Here is a 6,874-nt window from a genome sequence, read left to right on the forward strand (position 1 = left end):
CATGTGTTAATATGAACTTTCATAACTCTTAAACATCCTGAATAAAGTCTGATTCTGTTTCACTCTTCGTGTCCACTCAAAGAAATATGATCTATTATTTTATTATGTATTTAACCAATTACTAAGTGTGTTCTGAGGAAAGTTATAGTGGTGCTAAATTAGTTTAATTTAATAAAATTCAAACTAAATAATGACTAAAAGTTTCTTATGTCATTAGCTCACTGAGCTATTGCTAGGTTGGCCTTGGAAGGTCAAAGTCTCTTTCTGAATTTACAGGTATTTAAAATGCTGAAGTTGTGATTTGTCCCAAATGAACCATTACAGAAGTCATTTTTCAGAAGTTCTCACGGGGAAGGTTCTAGACTAGAATTAGAGGGGGCCGGCTGCTCAGAGAGGCACACTTGTGAGAAAACATCACAAACAGGCCTTTTAGTATTTCAATTTTTAATGAGTGATAAATAACAGCAATTTAGTTTCAGTTGTTTCAGATACAAGAGTTTTTCAACAAGTTTCAAAATTTAACGATTTAGCATAAAATTTGTTGATCTGATTTTTTTTACCCCAGTGACATCAAGTGTTGCGTCTTTTTTCAGCTTCAGAAACATTAATTCTGCATTGGTTTCACTTCTTGCAAAAAGCCAAATTATCACATGAAATCAAAACTTATTAATGGTAAGCTGGTCAATTCCACTGGATGTGTAACGAGTGACGTCAAAGGCACGTTTCACCTGCAAGCTCAACAGTGTGTTCCTTCCAACTGGGGAAAGCCAGGTGCAAAATTTGAATTATGGGGGAGCTAGGGGGGCCCAGCTCCCCCCGGAAAGGTGATATGCTCCACAGGAAGCCTTCAGCTGACTCTGACATACTATTTTTTTTACAAGTTAAGCAACAGGAAATCCACATGTCTTTTATTTTGAAAGTTTACAGATGCTTTGTGCTGCTTTTGTGTTTGACTTCCTGTCTGGCCCTATCTTAACTGCTGAGCTTGACACGTTCTGGAAGCATATCACAAAAAAAATAGACTGTAAGCATAAATTTAGCAAAACGAGTCGTTACGCTTCTGGGATGAATCCAAAATGTGTCACTTCTTGGCAGTGGAACCGCACCTATCAACTATAACTGTGGCCATTTACTGCATTTGCAATGCGTACACGGAAGGGCCTGGTCAGGATCTGCCCTCAGCAGGGGGGCCACAGGGAGGTCCAAGCTAACTGTTAGAGTGGCACTGGCCCACCCTGAGTCGACACCACAGTCTATGGTCGACACTCAAGATTAATTTGTACTTTTTAATTTTTTTATTTACAAAGTTCAGTGAACCCAAATTTATGATTAAGTTTCATTTTGTTCAGAGTGAATTTCTTTAAGAACCAAGTAACCAGGAAATAATAGTTGTTTACCATTTTTTCTTGATAACTTACATGCATATTACATTTCAAACCAAGAGAGTGCAAAACTGCTTTGCGCCCATGCACTTACCACAAACCAACCACTGAAGTTACCTTTAGCGCTATTCAGATTCAATAAAGTATTCATTTGGACATCATTGCATCTTGTAATTTAGATTAATACATTTTGCAGTTTAATATTTTGCAACTCTGAATCTTAGCTTGACATTTATGTATGAATGATGCAATAGCAAGTCAAAAGTGAACTCTGTTTGGAGGAGGTGCTAGGGTTAGCATAAATTGAGTCAAAAAAAGGGTAGAAGGTATAAAAGAAATCACACTCTGAATGAAGGATGACCAAATCTGCAAAAGTACATATTTTATTTTTTGACAAAATGACTTTTAGTGGAATAAATTTGTTTTAAAGGAGAAAAAAAGGCATCTTGTAGAGCTCCAGAAACACCACACATTTTCTCAGTTTTTGAGGCTCCACTTGATCAGTCTGTGGTCATCACGTAACTTTTTTTTTTTTTTTTTGCCTTATCTCAGAGCTGCACATGCTGAAACTGAACAACACATTCGCTGGGAAATTCAAGTTCTTTTTTTATCCTTCCCTCCACCAGTTTCTGCTTCCTCCCACATAAATCCGTCTCACACCGTCATACTGACACTGGAGAAAAAGTATCTCAGAAATCCATCATAAAGCCTTTTTTGGTTCTATGTTGTCAGATGAGATCTCCTCCTAACCCATTTGGAGCCATTTTTATGGCGCTGGGTACATTTTGCCAGGGATGGGTTGGATGAGTCCTGTCAGATGAACACCAGGACTCCACAGTTTCTCAACAGAACTGAATCTGAATGATCTTGTTGCGCGACCATATGTGGTTTTATCTGATTCATTGTGTCTCAGCAGAGAGGAAGGCTGCTATTCTGCTACACAGTTACACCATCTGTTCATATGCTACGGATTGTTTTTCATTGCATTGTTAATTTATCTGCATGACACGAGTCTTTGTCTCCAATAGACTGCAGAGCTTTGGGGACTGCAGCATGTGTTCATTAGATTACAACAGATCAGAGAGTGCATCTGTCTTGTCTGTCTCAAAAACAAAGGACAATGGAGATAAAACTGCAGAAGGAGGCTATTAGTCACTTCTTCAGCCAGCATGGTGCCCTTCCGGGAGAAGAAGGGCAGTCACAAGGCCCTGCAGCGACTCAGCTTCAGGTGGCATCAGTTAAACTGACGCCAGAGAAAAATCAGCTCTTCCTTTATTTATCAAAAGTTTACTTACGTAAGGGTTGCTGCTCTCTCACCAGCTATTAGCTGCTGACTTCCATAGCACCTCTGTAACTTAATGTCACTACACTATCTGCTTTGAACAATTTTAGAAGTGTTGAATACTTTTAATAAAACTTTTAATAAAACAACTAGGCAAATTAGGTGATAAAGTACGGACACAGCAGCTATGAGTAGCAATCAAGGACTGAAAAAAGCTCTCCTAGGGCTGAAAAAGGCACACGGGCCGCACTTTGGACACACTTATGAATCCTTGTGTTTCAGTCAATTTCACATTACATTTACATAAAACTCTGTGGTGGTTTGCAAGTGTAAATAACAGCAGCGGCTTGTTGGACTTCCTGTTTAGCCTGGTGCCCTTTCAACAGGAATATTGGAATTTCTTAGCTATGAAAAACATGGAACATAAAAAAAGAACAAAAACATTTAAGCTCCATTCAACAAAACAGCAGAACCAAAGTTTGACAATCCTGAAACTAGGTCAAAACCTTGGTAATAATTTCAAGATGTTAGCATGCTAATGTTAGCATTTAGCTTACAAAGTTAGAAGGTGAGTAGAACTCACAAAGCTGCTGAACTAAGGTTGCATTTGTGCATGACTGGTTATCCCATAATTGTGCAGAACTACACGCTGCATCCAAAAGAGTTTGACCTAGTTAGGCAGCAGCTTTAGCGCTGCCTGAACAGGACATGCATGCACAGATGCCTGCACACGTCAGTGACACTAACACGATCCTCAATGGACCATACGACTTCACTGACACATGATTCTAGTTTGGCTTCAAAGAGAATAATTTTTTAAGGTGATGATGCAAATGACTTTAGTTGAAACAGAATTTGTCCTTTTTGACCTTTAGCAGCAGGACTTTCAGCTGACTCATGGTTGCACAGATGAAAGTTAATAAGGATAATCCATACAATACAGTTAGCAGACGTCACTTCATATGTTCCCCAATTAAATCAATAAACACCATTTATGAGTCTGCAGCTGAGTGATTTCACACTCTTGTGCAGACATACCGTACTACCGCTACTACATACATGCAAGCTGAGGCAGCCTAATCCAGTTTTAAACACAGCATGACACCTGTTATAATCACTCTACTGTGTGCAACTAAATGCCAAGAAGGATTACAGCAGATGTCATGGATTATGTATGGAACTTTTATATGTGAACACGAGTACATCTGAGCAAATGCCACGAGCAGCCACTTAAATCTTGTTTGTGTGTCTGCATGCATGTATTGTCAGGTGCACCAACGAGGCTCTTCGCTTTGTTTTTCTTTCCCACTCTTAAAGCACGTCTGGCCAACTCTCAAAGTACTGAGGGGAGGAGGGTGGAACCACAGCTGCTGTCTGACGTAAATGCAGCACAAACGCTCTGTGTGTGCGGTCACAGCCCCTCTGACAGCTCTAACCAGCTAATGGGTTAGCTCACACTCCCTTCCTCTTCCTTTCCAACTCACTTCTGCAGGGATGCTTCAGCAGACTTTACAGTTAAACCTCAGCAGATGCTCAGAGGCCAGTGACGCTCAGAGTGGAAAACAGCTACTGTCATCTGTCTGGAACGGTGCCATTTAGTGCTTCTGGGTGCAATCACGTTTGATATGCATGTTCAGAATCAGTTCAGAAGGCAGTGTTCACTAATGACATTCAGCTACATGTTAAGAATGTTATTAAGAGTGCTAAAGTAGTTAGAAAGATTTTATTTTTGCTCTGCAGGATTCTTAATTTGCAAACCTAAATGTCACTTTTGTCAGGATTAGCAACACATCTACACTGATTTGTAATGCATGAACATGCTAATAGAAACATGCATGTTAAAGAGCAAGTTCAATGAGAAACCTTTATTTACTTGTTATTTTTAAAATGTGATTGGTCCCTCTGAGTTTCATGTACAGGAAGAATGTTAACATAATCTTTAACCCCTATTTCCTGCTGTGATCCGGGCATTAGCCGCTAAAAGAAAATAGACGGGGATATGCTTGGGCCAGAAAAAGACACACAGATCTATGTTACACTGTAAAATTGCATTCCTGTACTGACCCATCTTAGCTCACAACAAAGGAAGGGTGTTTTGACAAGTACTTCAAGACATGACCATGTCGCTCCTGTACTGATAAAACTCCATTGGCTTCCTGTAAACTTCAGAATGAAGTTTAAGATCTTAACCTTTGTTTTCAAAGCCATGAACGGCTGGCTCCAGCGTACCTAGTAGACATGGTTGATCGTTATGTGCCAAAACAGATTTTGAGGTCGGTTGACCGTCTGTTGCTTCGTGTTCTCTCTATGCAACATAAATCAAGGAAGGAGCGCATTCTTCCCCTCTCAGTAAGACGTGCACCGTCCCTCCCTTGCTTTAAGTAATTACTCAAAGCCTTTTTTTATCTGGCGTTTACCCATCCATGAATTTTTATTGTTGTTGTGTGTTTTATTACTGACTGTGTTTTATGCTTTTGTTAATTATGCTTATTTATTTTTTAGTTTTTTGCATTCAGTCTTGTGTTTTAATCTGTTTGGTCAGCTGCCATGCTGTTTTTAAATGTGCTTAGAAATAAATTTTATACGGTATGTTTTGATTTTTGCAGCCAGGAGAGAGCAGAGCATGCCTTGGCTAAAAGAGGCTAACTGCTAACATTAGCAAGTCCACAACATGGCAGAACTCCTTCAGGCTTGAGTTATTTGTGGAGATAAAATATCAACATTGCAGACACTGAGGCCTCAATATCCAACAGAATCCATGATGTTAACCTTAGAAATAAGTTACATTAAAGTAATATTTTGACCATTTGATGTAAATTTTTGTAATAATTACTGTTTTACTGCTTGTAGATACCATCCTGATTGGCCTCTGTTTGGTGAAATATCATTTAAGTCACTGAGAAATGAAATGTCCTGCAAATCATCTAGAAAACTTTGTAAGAGCAACTGGTGGACTTTATCTAAATGGACAAAAAGCTACATGTTTTATTGTATGCGCAACAGAGAACATACAACCACAAATGGCATTTTAGAGGATGGTAGCTCTCTGAATTTTCTTTTAACTGTAAAAACAAATTCAGTCCTCAGTTTGGTTTAGAGTCCGTTTCTTTTTGAGAAGTACATTCAACAGATTGGTCAGTGTTTGCTTAATAACCAGACCCATTTTTATGGTAAGTATAAAACACAGTTTAAGCAGCAAGCTGTGGTTTGCTCTGATAAATAGGTTTATTGCACAAAAGACAATGTTCGACACTCATTCAGACTGAGCGTCGGATTCAATTCAATGTTCCTAACGAGCCTAATTACTCGTCTTGTTGACGTACTTCACTCCACCCTGCTTCTCTAACTACTCTGAAACAAAACTTGTGCTGTCGCCCTGAGCTGAGGGTTGAAGCCACCCTATGATGCAGTCAAATGTAAATGCAAAACACACACTCGGTGACTAATTTCAGTGAACGCTCAACATACAGGAACTCATCACATTGTTTGAGACTTTGCACACTCTTTAACAGGAAACATGCAGAAAACGGTCTGTTATTTGGTTTCCTCGCCAAAAAGCCATGCCCCACACAGGGATCATGGTGGATTCAGGCTGAACAGAAATGAATCAGTCCTCTCCAACTATCACAGGTGTGTGTGTGTGTGTGTGTGTGTGTGTGTGTGTGTGTGTGTGTGTGTGTGTGTGTGTGTGTGTGTGTGTGTGTGTGTGTGTGTGTGTGTGTGTGTGTGTGTGTGTGTGTGTGCACTAGGTCAACATGTGCAGAGCAGCTATGAGGAAATTGACGTCCATGCACAGAAATTCAACGTCTGGTGCCGAATCAACTGATGTTGATCTAAGGCTCTGTTTATTTTGGGGGTGGGGGGGTGGGTGGGGGGGGGTGTTAAACATGCTCCTGAAGAATTGACGCAGTCTGCTGACATCATCACCTGTTCCTCCTTTTGACCAAGCACTGAGCTCAACGGTCACTCCCGTAGAGGAGGGAGAGGGTGTGACAGTGAGTCTAGTGTTGTGATTTGGGGGAGGGGGGGTTCAATTTAGATGAAGATCAAGAAGCAGGTAACACATGAGGAAGGACATTTGCACAAATTAAAAGAAAGAAATTGGCATTCAGCCACCCACCTGACCCCAGCATTCAGGATATTTATGTTTCCGCTCAGCCAGGTTCCACCACCTTCTTCTCCTTCAAATCTGCAGAGCATCATTAACGCG

Source organism: Nothobranchius furzeri, chromosome 14, assembly GCF_043380555.1.
Source record: "Nothobranchius furzeri strain GRZ-AD chromosome 14, NfurGRZ-RIMD1, whole genome shotgun sequence".
Classification (NCBI taxonomy): domain Eukaryota; kingdom Metazoa; phylum Chordata; class Actinopteri; order Cyprinodontiformes; family Nothobranchiidae; genus Nothobranchius; species Nothobranchius furzeri.